Consider the following 16,476-nt stretch of genomic DNA (forward strand, 5'->3'; position numbering starts at 1 on the left):
ATAAACATTCACATCCACCTGTTGGAAGATGACCTCTATTTGTCTGTACCCATGGCAGGTTTTATTGGCTACAAAATCCAAAATTTTTTCCAAATTATGTGTTAACTTTAAATTCCACACAATCAGCACTGCACTATGTAAGTACATATTCTCATGTACACTTACGTATTGTGAGCCTCCAAGGGTCCTGTGAGATGGAATATTTCCTCAGTGGAAACCAGTTTACCTTCTTCTATGACAATGTTGGTACTAATTCTGGTTACTGACAATTCTGACCTTGGTTTAAAGTAATGATCATGAAAACTTCCAGGGAAAACTATTCAGAAGGCAAAAGTCAGCAAGGCCAAGTAACAGAATCAGAATGAGAGAGGGCACAAACCTGAGTAAGTACAGTTCTCCATAGACTGAATATAGCCTTGGGAGGTGGGCGAGGGGCACTGCAAAGGTGTGGACTGGGTCCAATCTGCTCACCCATAGATCTGCATGGTTCTGAACAGGAACCAGTGGGAGACTCCCTCCTGTGTGATCCTCTTATAGCATGCTAAAGGTGTACACAACCACATTGGTTGCAAGGAGTCGTACTAGGCTTTATCTGGTGTCATTACAGCAATTGGTCTTTCCTGTATAGGCGTTTCCCAGATCTGGAGTATAGGATGCTGGAAGTGCAAGATGCATTTTGCAAACCTCAGTGAGGCAGCGTTTCTATACCTGGTAGCACTTAGATGCTCATTGGAGAGATCGGGTTGTTGCTTCCAGGGAATATGAGAAAGCAAACTGTTATGCAAAATATCAATAACTAACTTCCTATATTTTCTTTGGGGTTTCAGGATGACTCTTAATAGGGATATGTAGAGGTCACCCAAAATGTAATTTTCACCTGTCTTTGTAGCATTAGTTTACACATCAAGCAGTTGTTCTCATGTCTTGCTGGATTATAAACCTTTGCTTAAGTCATCCCCAGATTATGGTCTTCTGGATTGGTCTATGAGAAAGAGGAAGGATCGAGACAACAGGAAATGAGGGAAAGAGGAAATAAGCATGAATTTCATGGTCGTAGAGAAGTCCATTCCCGTGATCATGGGAAAGTTGTCCACAACTGAGATGCCTTTGCTTCTGGAGAAAATGTCCACAGTCAGCATTACCTTAATTACTATAAGAAATGTGTGTTTCCAGGAGTATGGAGGGTTCCTTCCACTTGTGAGATGTGGCTATCATAGCCCTTTTTTGTATTATGTAACTTCATTATGACTTGGGACTACTTTTTGAAGAAATGAGACTGCTTGAGCTCAGTCTGGAGGTCCCTTGCATTCTGGTGACGGCTTTGTGGCAGGTGGCATCACATATCAGGAGCATGCTCAGGAGAGGTTGTGTGGTAAAAGAGACAAAACACTGAAGAGGGGCTAGGCTCACTCTTCCACAGCAATAAAGAGCACTGGAGAAAGTTGGCCACTGCTGTGAGACGCAAACTCTGCCCAGGACTTGAATTAATCTCTTACCTGGGTGGTCATAATCCCATCAATCCCTCAGGCTCAACCTCCTAAAGGCCATCCTGCATGTCAGTGCTGCTACCTTGAGGACCAAGCTTCTAGCAAAGGATGCTAGGAAACAAAGCACATTCAAACTGTAGTGTGGGCCCAAGGTTGCATTCCAAATCTGTGCTGCAGTGGAGTTGGTGGAATGAGTTGCATGTGGCCTGTCCAGGCAGGTCAAGAGCCATCTTTCTCTTAGGCATTCTGGAAGACCAACGGGTCCAGGTTCCAGATGGTTAAAGTGTGACTTTCTTCAGTTGGTGGACCATAGGAAGTGTTTTTACTTGATGAAAGCACCCTTCGGGACAATCCATTGAAGCATTCATTTGTACCAACATATAGGTGAGTGAGAATTACATGCATTTCTAAAATTAAGGACATAGATATTCCAGTGGTTACTGCCATCCCCTGCATAGTGACATGTCCACCAGTAATGGCCTGTGTCTGTCCAGTGGCCCCTATGAATGTAGTGTATGAAAAGGAGATAAGGTCAGAGCCTTTGTGTGGCACACAGCATTTATGAGGCTGTAGTGATGCTGGTGTACACATCTGTGCTTCCTGCGAGGTGAGGACACAGCACAGGCAGCAGCACATAGTGCACAACCCTCCACAGTGACAGTGAATCCCTACAATACTGGTCAGCATGCTTGCTGTGCTCTGCTTTTACAGCTACATTAGATCCAACTCCCTCTGCTTCCAGTCAAAGAAGAATCTCTGAAACCAGCATGCTGTGTGTGGTACAGGAGCAGTAGTCTCATGCATGTTACATCTAGCACATCTCTTCCTTGCCCCATTTTCTCTTGAGTTTGATTTAATCTGATGTTGTCTATGCATGATGGCCCTAAAGTGAGAGTCTATTTATATATATGTGTATGTATATATGTGCACATATGTGCATGTATGTCTGCATGTGTCATATAGCCCAAAAGTATAATAGGCATCACATCTGCACTGTGATGTTTGTACAATGTCAACAGAATCACCTAACAGCAGAGTTCTCACACCATGTTCCTGTGATTATGGTGCCTGTTTCATAAGGGACCAATTTATGTTTCCAGAGAAATGGTCAGACTGCCATTAAAGTGAAAGGAAGTATTTATGGCCAAGACAATCTAACTGATTCAGTTAACTTTGCCATTTTAGTTTTAAGATGCTCTTTTTCCTTTCAAACATCCCCAAACCCAGACTGAAGGAGCAATGTGCTCTAACAGGTCACTTAGTGGCTTTGTACCTTGTCTGGAAAAGCAACATTCTCAGGTGCTGGAGATGGTCTGTATGTAAATCTTACCTGCTCCCATGGTGGTGTACTGTGCCACCATAAGACCAAAGCAATGTGTCCCACTAGCAGTGATCTGAGCTTCAAAACTGCAACACAAAAAAAAAAACCTGTCCTCTTTTTAAGTATGTGTTACAGTAATGAAGAGATAACATCTCCACCACTAATTCCTCATAATTTAAATCATCTTGGCAATCCAAAGATAAGCTGTTGCTTTTGGCAATAGAAGCCTTGGGGCTTAGAGAGAACCAGATAGTCATCCCAATCACCTGTGAGTCCATAATTAATATTGAATTTGCATCCTTTCAGATACCAACTTCACTTTTACATATCAGGTGCACTGCACTGTTCATTTAATAGTCAATTATAGCCATATCTCAGCACTAGCTGACTCAGCATGAGGACCTGTCAAGGCCACAATGCAGAGGCTCAGATGTACAGGCATAAGTTCCACGCTTAATAATGGCAACGTCTGAGGGAAGCAGAGTGAAAGGAAAGAGTTCATTACTTTGTTTCTATGAAAGTTTGATGCTGTGGGCTGCTGACATCTATGAAACAAATGAACTTTTCTTTTTTCTTTTTTTTTTTTTGCTTAGTGAATATGTTTATTGTGAAATTACCAGTAAGAAAGCATGATGCAGATCTTTCTATGAATAACAGAAGTCATTTTTTTTTACTTCTTTTTAAATTTTTACAGACTTTATTTTGATACATTGTACACAAATGGGATATATCATTTCATTTCTGTGGTTGTACATGATGTAGATTCATACCATTCATGTAATCATTACCCTATGCACATGTATGATTACAAAAATGAACTTTTCTTAAAATTGAGAATAGCTTGTCCTCTACCACTTGAAAATGCATTTCCATTTTCATCAAGGTGAGAAGGTGTTTTGATGCAGAGGTTATAGACTTGGGACATTGCTGTAAAGACACGGAGAGAAGGAAGAATGTCCTGTCAGCCAAATGGGTCCTCTTTCACCAGTCTTCAGTTTGGTGCTGAGACTTTTCTTCTGCCCTTTGTGACACTGTTTGAGGAAGGCAGTTTCCACTTGATCTTTCATATGCATGTGTACCAATTAACACTGTATTGTTTTGATAATTTTTTTTTAAAATTTCATTTGTTCCAACTAGTTAAATGTATAAATTAAATATATAATTAATTTATTTAAATTAATTATGTATAAATGCACCTATCAAAATACATTTGGGTAGAATATACATAGTTTTTTATGAGACTTTATTTTCCAGTGGGCATCACAACTAAATAATTTTCTTTAAATTATAAATTCCCCTTGTGGTCATTTTAATACTTAGCTCTTTCTAATTATATTAATCAATTTTCCAAAAAGTAGACAAGTTCTGGATCCGTAAATCTTATACATTGAATTAGCTGTAGTCAGACTCCTTGGATTAAAATCCTGTTATCAAAAGGACCTAGTGTATGCCTGTTAACTGGATTCAATCCACTCAAGTTTGGGATACAATCTGGCCATCAGCAATGTTTGGAAAGTAAGAGGGTCAGGTGAAAAATTGCTCAAATTGCCTCACACAGTGGTGTAGGTCTGGAATCCCTCCTGCTCAAGAGGATGTGGCAGGAGAATCATAAGTTCAAGACTAGCCTGTGCAATGTCTCAAGATCTTGTCTCAAAAAGGGGACCCAGAGTAGTAGCTGATTTGTAGAGCAGCCCTAGATTCAATCCCCAGCACATTCCTACACACAAAAAGTGCTCAGCTGAACTCAAAGGAGTACAGAACATGAACTGGTGGAGCTCAGTACTAATCTGTGGTCTCCTGTTGCTGCAAGATACGAGTGGGCAAAATGACCCCTGGAGGAAGCTTCACTTGCTCACATGGTTCCTGAGGAAGTTCTACCTCACGTCCCACTGCAAAAATAAAAAAAATTTATATAAATTTAACAGTTTGAGTATAAACATGTCCATGGATGTCACATCACTCAGGATCAAAAACAGATCAGCATACTCCATGCCACTGTGTGCAGCTCTGTTAATATCAAGGCAAAGGGAGGGGTGTGTGAAAAGAACCCTACAAGTGGTTGTGTGAGGTTTGTCTTATGTGTTTGTGCTTTGGCATCTTCAGCTTATGATTGACTGGATTTCACTTCTCTGATAGTCTGAGGCCCAACTGCCTATTGGAAGAGTGCACCTTTCAGCGGTGCTACAGGCTATTCACAACTTAAGTTTCAGGTCACCAGGTACAGAGGTACCTTCAAGGCAGACTTTTTGTTTCAAAAGCTTTTCTTCTCTTCTTGACTGCTATAAATTAAGACAAACACTCTGTAGTAGAGAGCCTGTGCTTACTTCCCTGGGTGGAAGCAAAGTGGATGATTTAGTCAACTTTTTGTTGCTATGACCAAAAGACCTAACAAGAACAATTTTAGTGGAACAAAAGTTTACTCTGGGAATCGCAGTTGCAGAGGTCTCAGTTCATAGATGACTGACTCCATTGTTCTGAGCCTAAGCTGAGGAAGAATATCATGGTAGAAGAGTGTGAAGGGACTGGGAACATGAGGCCAAGAAAGAGAGTGAGAGAGAAAGAGAGAGAAAGAGAGAGAGAATCCTTACCATGACAAAATGTAAACCCCAAAGCAACACCCCACAATGGTGTACCTCCTCCAGCCACAGCCTACGTGCCTAGTTATCACTCAGTTAATCCCTATCAGGGGATTAATGCACTGATGAGGTTAAACTCTCATAACCCCATCATTTCACCTCTATGATGTAGGGAACAACTAATCTAATCATAACACAAGGAAGGAGAGGAATAGATCATGAGAAGAATTTGACCTGGCATTGTTGGATTTGAACATGGGGTCATGTGCAAGCACCGAACAGTTTGTTACAGATGCCTAACAAGAGAAAAAATAATTATATCCTTGTGTTTCAATTTCTATATCTGTCCAATAGAACAAAAATAACAATGATGTTATTGTGGGCATTAAATCATTTCATGTATGTGACGCAATCAGAACAGTATATTACACAAATATAAATTGTATATTTATAGAGGCTAACGTGGATCATTGTTCTTGATTTGTCTCTATGGATATATCTGTACAACACACATATGTATTTGTTTTATTAGTTGTTATGCACATACAAGCATACAAACCTATAAAAAAATTCTTTCTCGTAGCATTTTTGTTCCTGTTAATTGGATTAAAAGTTCTGTTTTATTTAATCCAAATTTTTCTAAAAGGTAAAGTTCTTTTTATTTGTTTGCTTGTTTCATATACAAGTACACTATTCACTTTATTTTTAATAAACAAATTTTTAAATAATACATAATAACATAAAATTACACATATTAATGGAGTACTGTGTGATTTTTTTTTTTGGTACCCAGGATGGAACTCAGGGGTTCCTCAGCCACTGGGCCACATCCCCAGCCCTATTTTGTATTTTATTTAGAGATAGTGTCTCACTGAGTTGCATAGCACGTTGCTTTTGCTGAGGCTGACTTTGAACTTGAGATCCTCTTGTCTCAGCCTCCTGAGCTGCTGGGATTATAGTCGTGTGCCACCACAACAGGCACTCCATGATATTTTGATACATGTATTAATTGTGTAAAATTTAAATCAGATTAAGCACATTTATTTTTTTCAAATGTACTATTCCTTTATGGTAAAAACAGACAAATATTTCTTCTATCATTTTGAGTTATAAAAGTATGTAAATTTAGATCATCTAGATATATTGCCTTTTTTTTCTGTGTGTGTGTGTGTGTGTGTGTGTGCTGGTACATAGGATCCAAACCTCATATTGTTATGGGAAAGCACCCTACCACTGACCTATAAACACAACCCTATTGCCTACTTTTAAAATTTGAGTTATTTGCCTTTTGGAAAATTAACTTTTTAGTGTCTTAAATATTTGAATATCAATTCCTCATCAGATATACAGTTTGAAAATATTTTCTCCTGTTCTGTGGGTTGTCTCTTCAGTCTGAAGATTACATTCTGTCCTGTGCAGATTTTAATTTGATGTAATTTCATTTTTTTATTTTTGCTTTTGTTTCTTGTGCTTTTGAAGTCTTTTCCAAAAAAAAAATCTTACCCTTTGTAATGTCCTGAAGGGGGATTATATTTTTTCCATGGACTGTAGTTCACCATACTGCCCATTTCTACTTCATTTACATACTACATAAATGGAATTCAACCTGTGCTAAAATTCTGTCTTCTTAGTGTCTGTTTATTTGGTTTCCATTAATGATCATTTATAATGCTAATCAGTAATACTTGTGTGGGATACTCAGCCTTTTAAATTATTCCCTATTCTATTACACATTTATGGATTTGATGACTACTGGCTATGCAATAATTAATGTGCATTTTATGGGGTTTAATTTGCACCAAACTATTTCTCATTTCAAGAAGTTTATGTTTAAGAGAGTAATAAGTAGATACAGATCAACAACAATGCATTTTTTAAGAATGTTATGTATATAATATAAGATGATCACCATATTCCAGGAACTGAGAGCATCGTATCTGTTACATTATATGGTCAAAATGGATTTTGCTGATGTAATTAAGGTTACAATTCAGTTTACCTTAAGTTTAGGAGATTGTAAGTTTGTATCTAACCTAATCTTACAAGACTTTTAAAGAAAGAAGTTATCACTGGCTGACACTAAGAGGGGGATGAGAGAAATAAATCATGTGAGGAATTTGGCCTGGGATTCCTGGCTTTGAACATAAAGGGGTCATGTGCAAGCACCCTACATAGCAAGTTCCAGGCCTGAGAGCAACCTTTGTCTGGTACCAGGAAGGAAGCTGTACCTGGTTCTTATAGCCACAGGCAGAAGTATTCTGATAGCTACATTAGAGATGTTGGAAATGGACTCTCTTGCACACACCCTCCAGATAAGAATGCACTCTTGCTAATGCCCTGATTTCAGTTTAGTGAGGCCCTAAGAAGAGAATCATTGAAGCCTGTCCAGATTCTGACATCTGTGATGGTAAGTTAATAAATAACTTCTGTTTGAAAGCATCAAGCTTGTGGTAATTTATCACACAGAGTATAAGACTAATTTTAAAATTTGGGTGCTTTCAATTATTTTAGTAAGAATATTGTAATTAAAGAGCAATTGAAATTCCTCATGTCTTCTATGCAGAATCGACATTTGTGATATCACTTTTAAATGAATAGAAATATATCTTTAAAGAATATTCATAAATAAATTCGTGCATACAGTCACAGAAGTGAGCAGAACTAATCTGATTCATTGAGGCATATACTATGTCTGGTTGTTAGTTGTACACTGAAGCTTTACAGAAGCCAAATAAAAAATGTAGAGGTCTTATTGTAATGGTGTCACTTCAAACTGCATATTTAAATTCTATTCTGCAAACAGCATTGAAAACAAGGCATTTAGCATGCATTGGCTTAATGCAATCTATTTAGTAAGAATAAAAGTAATCATAACAAATACAGTATTTGGAGTTTCTATAAATCTAAAGAAAACATTTTGGAACTATTATTACTCCTAGTATTCTTGAATGACTAGATGAAAATGTTCCAAAATATGTCAAAGATTTATTTGTTCTTCAACCAAACTTCTTATAATAATTTGCCAATTTGTAAGGTGAGATAAATTATGTAAATATTTTATGGTTCATTTTCTTAAGTAAATCAGAGACTGAGTCTAGCCTAATCTATCTGATCCCTGCTTTTCCTATTAATAATTATTTTAAGTATAAATTATTCAGTAACATAATTAGGTAAAAATAAATAATATTCTGGAGGCTAAAATCAAGTATCTTAATAAAAACTTGAAATTCAGTAACCAGTTTCAGGCTAGTTTTCCACCATGGAACCAATGACCATGAAGACCATCAGACCCAGGGGAAGAGAACCCATCAGAGCCAAGAAGTGAACATAGGTTTATTTTCACAGTCTATTCTAAAATATATTCATTATAAATAACTGTATACTCTGAAGGTATATTCTGAGAAAAACGCCTTTGTGAAGAATCAAATGATAGTTCCTGTGTGTGTCTTCTATTCCATAACAAATCTATCAGCATATTAATGAAGAAGGAATATGTCTCACTCTCTCTCTCTCTCTATCTATCTATCTATCTCACACAATGGAGATTTTTTTCAGCAATAAAGAACAAAATTGTGTTATTTGAAGGAAAATGGATGTATCTAGGGAGCATTATGTTAAACAAAATAAGCTACACACATAAAGACAAATGTCATATGATTTCTCTCAGATGCTGAAGCTGAACAAAAAGAAGAAAAAATGATCTCATGAAAATCTCATATCAGAATGGTAGAGAGAGGAGATTGGGGAGGGCCAAGGGGAGAATGGGGTACTGGGAAGCCAGACTGATCAATTGTGCTTCATGCATGTATAAAGATGCTGCAGTGAAATCCACCTTCTGTGTAGTTAACATGCATCAATAAAAACAAAAGACCCCAAATATTTAGATTTATTGGAATTTTAAATCAGTTTAATAATGTATTTCTATTCTGTTTCACATGTGATGAACATGGAAATAGTGCTTGGTTTTCAGAAGGAGAATCTGTATGTCATGGACACAGTTGTCAAATTCACTCACGAACTTGTATATGCTGATTATTCACTAATCAATTCAATTAATTAGATTTTATAGTGCAACAGCAAGTTTAGTGATTTTTCTTTCTATGCCAGTGTTCACTGATTGAGTCAAGGGAGGATTTTACAGGTTCTTACTGTTTTTTTTATTCCAATTCCAGATCTTCCTAAAAAAAGAAAACAGCAAATATTTCCATAATTCAGACAAGAAATGGCAGTGAGATTTTAGCTCTATCACACTGTATATGCACCAGCCATATTTGAAAACACCAGCAAAGTAAAACTTATGACCAAATGAGAGACACGAAAAAGTTTGTTGAAATTAAATACTTTGTGATATTAGTCAATAATAATTTTATACATTTTATAATTTCACATATGATACGCAAAATAATTTAATTTTGACCTATAGTTTTATAAATTCTCTGCAAATCTACATAAAAACATTTGAAAACACTGTTGACATTGATGAATATAGTTACTTTTAAGTTTATCTGCTTAAGTTTTTAATCTGATGTTAATAACTTGATTAAGTCTAGTCTTGAATTGGATATGCTTTTACTCAAAATAAATATCTTAAAAATGATGGATCAATTAGATAAATATGTAATGCAAATAGTGCAGAAAAATGATTTCTGGTTATTCAATTCATTGATGAACTCTTTTGAGTATGTTTGAAATTGTGGGCATATGAATCTAATTTTTTCAACTGTAAATTTTATTAAATTTAAATACTTTTTAAGAATTTTCAACAAAACATTAGTGCCTGAGTTGATATGAACTAGAAATATAAAATATTTTTGAAACTGGACTGGTTGGATTTGGTGAATAAGAAGTGTAAAGAAGAGGAGATTATAGCAGTTCTGGTAAATGGGTAGAACTGGAGGATATCATGCTAAGTGAGATAAGTCAGACACAGAAAGCCAAGGTTAAAATGGTTTCTCTCCTATGAGGAATTTAGACCAAAACAAGAGGAGAAAGAGGAGATGGGGTCCCATGAAAATAGGAGGGAGATCAGTGCAATAGAGGAAGGGGAGAAAGGGAAGAGAGGAGGGATAGGAAAAGGGAGGAACTGCAAAATAAAATTGATCAAATTATGCTGTGTGCATGTTTGAGTATACCACAGTGAACCTCACCTCTACATGTACCTTTAAAGCACCAATTAAAAAATGACAATAAATGGAAGGGATATTGGTAGAGTAAAGGAAAGGAAATGAGGCAAGGGAGGAGGAGGGAAAGAGGAAACACTGTGCACTGAAGTGGATTCAAGGGTGTAAGATAATGTGATTATGTTAAATGATTCCTACTATTATGTATAGCTATAATGAACTAAGAAAACATTAAGTATTTATTAAATCTATCTATATGACTTATTTTTGAGGATAACACATAACACTATTTTTGTTGCTACTAAAATGTGAATATGTTAATATGAAATAAACCTAAAATCATTGGGATATTATTCACCCCCAAAATTTAGAATCCTAAAAACAGAAAAAGACTGGAACATTGGAATCCTCTGAAACACAAGTACTTCCAATGGTGGCAGATGAACCTTATCACAATCAGAGGTTTATCATGAAAAAGGTCATAGGAAGCTGCATACTAAGGGTTGATGGGATATCCAAAGTACAGGACAAATCATTGCACCTTGACTTCTAGCCAACAAATAAAAACTGAAAAACTGAAAAACAGGAAGGAAAAACTATGTATACCATTTTGGGCTTGGGAAGTAGTGTTGTCCACACCTACACTATTGTTTTGAACCACATGGTAGGATACACAAAACTACTGACTTTAAATTCAATCAAGTAGGAAAATAAGTAGCAAAGAGATTACTCATGATCCAGGATGCAGTGTCAGCCCTGCAACTCGAATCACACAGTTGCTAAAATCTATGGTATTACCAGGTACTATTATTTGGAAATGGTGTCATGAGACTTTTATCATACATCCCAATGAGATATCCATGAGTCAAATCCCCATTCACAATGGGATAAACATGCCTTTTGAAACACAAGCCTTTCTATGCTACTTGATCTTGGCAGACACAGAAATCTCATCACAGGGCATCCAGTGACCACATGGCCACTGCCACAGGAACCAAGATTTTTCTCCTGTCACCAAGCCATTGCATTCAACAAATTCAGAACTATACACAGTAAGTTGAAGTGCCTGCTTCATGATTGAACCAGCAGGACTGGAAGATTTTGAGTGGGAGCTGTCTTTGTCCACTACTCTTTCAATAGCACTTTTCACCTTCATCTCACATCTGGTGCAACACAGAGCAACCTGGCAAGAGGAGGAAAATCCCTGAGTGCCCTTAATAGTGGGAGAGCACGGTGAGAGACCAAGGTGAACACTGTAATAGGTGGCCTCTGACTCATGATGGTGTATTGAGTGACAGGCGAGAGAGTGCACTTTCAAAACTCCACTTGGTTTTTGCTGTGTGGAAAGATGAAGATGACAACTCAGGGTTAAAGGTCATTGCCACTTGTGCACCAGCAAAAGTGCTTGGTTAGCTGGAAGGTAAAGATGGTAACATGAGCAACAGAGGTCTGGTTTCAACACATGAAGAAGTACATATTCAGTGGAGAGGAAACACAAAAACATTTTACTTCCTGTTAACACATAGTCCAATAGGAAAATTAGTGACCAAAAAAAAAAACCCAAAATGACTCTGTTGTCAATGTTCTCTACCCTGCCATCAGCCATGGATATGTTCACAGTGCAAATATATGAAGTGAACAATCATTCTGGCAAAGATACAGGCTATGTGTGAGCCAACAACACACACTCCAGCTCTCCAATACTGATAACTCTGATGTCTCAGGAGAATGCCTGTCAGCACAGAAAGCAATGATGTCTTCTTGTGTGCAACAGTCCTTCAAAGGGGCTGACTAGCCACCATAGAGATGAATTGACTACATCAGACCTTATCAGAATGACAGACCTAGGTTCATTCTCAAAGGAGCAAGCATAGATTCTGAGTACAGTGTGTTCATGGAGTATTGGATATATCAGCATACCAGACTGGAGACCCCTTTATAGTAAAGGAGGTGTGGGAGGGGATATACAGTCTAAAGAGTTAATGGCTACATCAAATCATGAATCACCAGAAACTGTTATCTAAAAAGCAAATTAGAAGAATCTTTGAAAAGCAAAACAGGCATAGTTCAGAGACAATACCCTGCAAATGGGAACCATCATCTAAGACAGTTAGTCTATTGATCCAAGTGTTTTGTTGCAGCCCAGTGTCCTGAGAAGGAAGAATGCATGGGTCCAGAACACCATGGCCTCATTTGTCATCCCTTATCTTGGTCCTCCAGTGACTGTGTTTCTTGTACAGGTATATGGAGATGGTTATAGGACCAGTTGATTTTCACTGATTTTTAACCAAAGCCAGAATACTACATAATTCTGATGTTTTCCTTTGCTTTCGCCCCATTCATTTTCTACAACCACAATATGTTTCAAATTCTAAGAGTTTAGCTATTTCTCTTTCTGCATAACCACACGCTATGGGTCCCATGTATTTGACTTGGACATCAACAATCATCAATAATGGCATTCTCACCCCATCTTGAGGACTTTCTTCCATAGTGACTCTAAAAACCTTTTTTGTCTCAGAATAATGAGACTGTAGACTGACATAAAATCCTACAACTGCATTGAATAAACCCATTTCAAGGAACTGAAACAAAAGAGGGGTGCAGACTGGCATCTCGGGGCATTCCCAGTTAAGCACTACTAGGGATCACTAACGGTGTCAAGGGACCCTTTGTGTAGGAGCCTCCCCCTGGGCAGGATGAAGTGAGGAAGTTATCCACAGGTCTTGTCTCCTGATGGTACGTTTCCAACTAGTACATGTCTGATCACCAACCAAGCCCAGTGTTTACTGTCTTTGTGTAAAGGAGGAAACCCAGAGGGGAAGCATGGAGAGCACTGTGTAGGAATTAGGTGAGGCTCTATCAATTTAATTTTTTGACTACAGTAATCAGACAAATAAAAATTAAAGTCATGAGGTACTTGGAAACACAGCCAATTTTAAATTATTTTAAAACTCTTTAATTCCATGAGCTATCTAAGAATCAACAGAAATATCTCATAATGGATAGTACATGTCTAAACTGGTACAACCTATTTATTCAGAAAAATAAGTAAGTGTTATATAGTAAAATTGAGTACACAAATCTATATGCCAAAACAAAATTCTCACTTACAACAAGTAATAAATTTGGTGCACGTAGACTCTGGGAGATGATGAAGAGTCTTTCTGGGGTCATTGTTCATAAAAACCCCAAACAGGAAATTAAGGAAAGTAACAACACTTAACAAGTTACAGCAGGATCATGTGAGTGGCTGTGTTGACCTAGGAATGCTGTGGGAACAAGGAAATTTATGGACTCACAAAGAAGTGAGCAGAGTGCTTCCAGTTCTTCTCTAATGCCGCCAAGGGCACCAAACCATAGCTGTTTACAGACCCAGATGTTGAAGCTCAGCAGTTCACAATAAATACAGCAGACTAAAGGTAGCATTGGTCTTCAGAGTGATGTGGAACTCTGCTCTCCTTGACCAGCCATTTCAACCTAAGCAAGAGCAATAGACTGTCTCCATCAGGGACATGGGTGGGCTACATGGTAGACTAGGACCCTAGAAGATGAACCTTCAGATATGGGTGGGGAATGGTGAAATCCTTGGGCTTCTGGTGTGCAGAGGTGAGAATGATCAACACAGGAGGCAGACCACAGCATTTTCTCTTGGAAAGGGATCTGTCTGACAATGCATGGGGTAAGGAGAAGCTGTGACCAAGACCCCAGGAAGAATACCTGCATTTTACCCTCACCTCATCCCCACAGAAGTCCCACTCTGCAGTCAAAGCCCTGAGAAGGCCCACAAATGGGACGTTCCTCGGAGTGTTGGTTCATTCAGAGAGAAAATGGAGTCCTGAGGGAAAGGAATGGTTGAATTTCCATCACTTTTTCAAAACAAGCAATCCATGTCATTTGTCATGTAGACACACTTTTATACCTGGGTGTGAACCATCTGGAGTGTATCAAGAGTTGAGTCTGATGGTGGATGAAGCAGAAAGTATGAAGAGAAGAACAGTGCTCTTCTCTAAGTTCTCTCTAAATTGAGAAATGGAGGGGTAATGCCCTGGCATTGGGCACTGTGGGCATTTCTACCAGGGAGCTTGTCTGGGTGGCTGTGGAGAGCCACAGACTGGGATCTGAGCTAGACTTCAGTGTTGACAGGTGGACTAACTTGCAAAGCTTCTCCATTCTGATGCCTTTCTGGAGAAAGTCAGACATCAATCATGCACTGCAGCAACTAGAGGTGCACAGCACTTCAGAAATAAGGTGAATCCCTCACTCACATCCTTTTATACTCATACAAGGCAGCTGAGCAGAATGACTATCCAACAGGCCACTATGTATATATGCCTGTACATCAAGTCATGAATAGGTAAAGAAGGACCACACACAACAGCCTCACACATCACCTCATTAATAAGTAAAGAAAGACCCAATGACAGCATCTCACCAGCTCTTTGGGTTTCAGAGTTTGCTGGTAAGCGTCTCTCAGCCACTGTGGGGTTTGCTGTTCTTCTTACAACATCCTGTCCCCATGTGGGTTTTAATTCATGTGCATTCCAAAGTGTTTGGAGAAGACTGTAGAATCTATTACCTCATAGATCATGAATAATGTTGGCAAGCAGGGGTGGAAGCACACATCTTCCTGCCTGGGGGCTCAGAGGAGCAGGAGCTTTATTGCATTTTTCTGCCTTTGCACTGGGGAGTGTGAGGTTATCAATTGATAAGGACATCAAGGCAGGACTCCATTGCAAATGCATTCCCTACACGGTTCATGGGAGGAAAAGACCCTAATTAAAAGAGCAGTGTTAAGGGACTTGTTAAGTCAGGCTTCTGATTTGTGGTGGAAAACTTAATGAGTGTGGAAAAGTTGAGCACCCACTGAACCTTGTTACTGCAGCTTCCCAATTAGCAAAGGTTAAGACTAATTTATTTCTTGTAATTCTCAGCTAATTAGAGTCTTAACACATTAGGGAATTGAGGGAAATTATCAGGGATCAGTAAGGACTCTTTGTTAACACACTAGGGAGACAGCTGCGTGTTGCCACCTTGACACTTGGCAGAGAGATAAATCTTGTGACACTAGGTTACCTTTCTCTGAATTATTCACCCAAGTAATTGAGTGTTGCCAGTCACTGCCTGGTGTTCAGTAATTACCCATTAGATGATAAGCTTTTAGTATTTAACACCATCTCCTCCTAGACAATGATCAGGTATAATGTAAAAATGGGATAATTTAAATTCAGAAATATAAAAGATGTTAGAGTGCTTCATCAGCATTACATAAAAATAAATTTGCACTTCAAATTTCAATTTATTTACTGGTTGTCATGAATTTGGTTGTCATGAATTTTATATCTGTATGACACATATATGATTAAAATCTCCTTCCTTCAATGAAGCTGAGAGAAGACATTTTAGCATTTCACTCTAAGAAGGATCATTGTGTATTCATGCAGAGATATCTCCTTGAGATATCTTTAAGATGACTAAGAATCCAGGTGGACTAGTATCTTCAATTTTACATCTTATCAATCCTATCAATTAGACAAAAGGTATATATATATATATATATATATATATACTTATCTTACTCTTTTTTGGTCTGTTTGAATTTTCTGTTTCTTCATAACTCAATTTGATGGGTTGTATATTTTGGTGATTTATTTATTATATCAAATTTACCCAATTTTTAGACATATAAAATTGTCCACAGTAATCTCTTATGATCCTGTGTACTTCTGTGGTGTAGTTGTAACATCTTTCATTTCTGTTTTTTTTTTTTTAGTAAGTATTTTGGCCTCTTGGGGGATGGTTTAGCTAAAAATTTGTTGAATTTTTTTCTCTTGAAAAAGAAATTCAGTTTTTTGATGTGTTGAATTACTTTTCTACTCTCTAGCACATTTATTTCTATTTCTGCTATAATCTTTATTACCCTATCCTGACAAATATGAAATTAGTGTTTTTCCCTATTTCCTTGATGTGTA

The sequence above is a fragment of the Sciurus carolinensis genome, unplaced genomic scaffold (assembly GCF_902686445.1).
Source record: "Sciurus carolinensis unplaced genomic scaffold, mSciCar1.2, whole genome shotgun sequence".
NCBI lineage: Eukaryota > Metazoa > Chordata > Mammalia > Rodentia > Sciuridae > Sciurus > Sciurus carolinensis.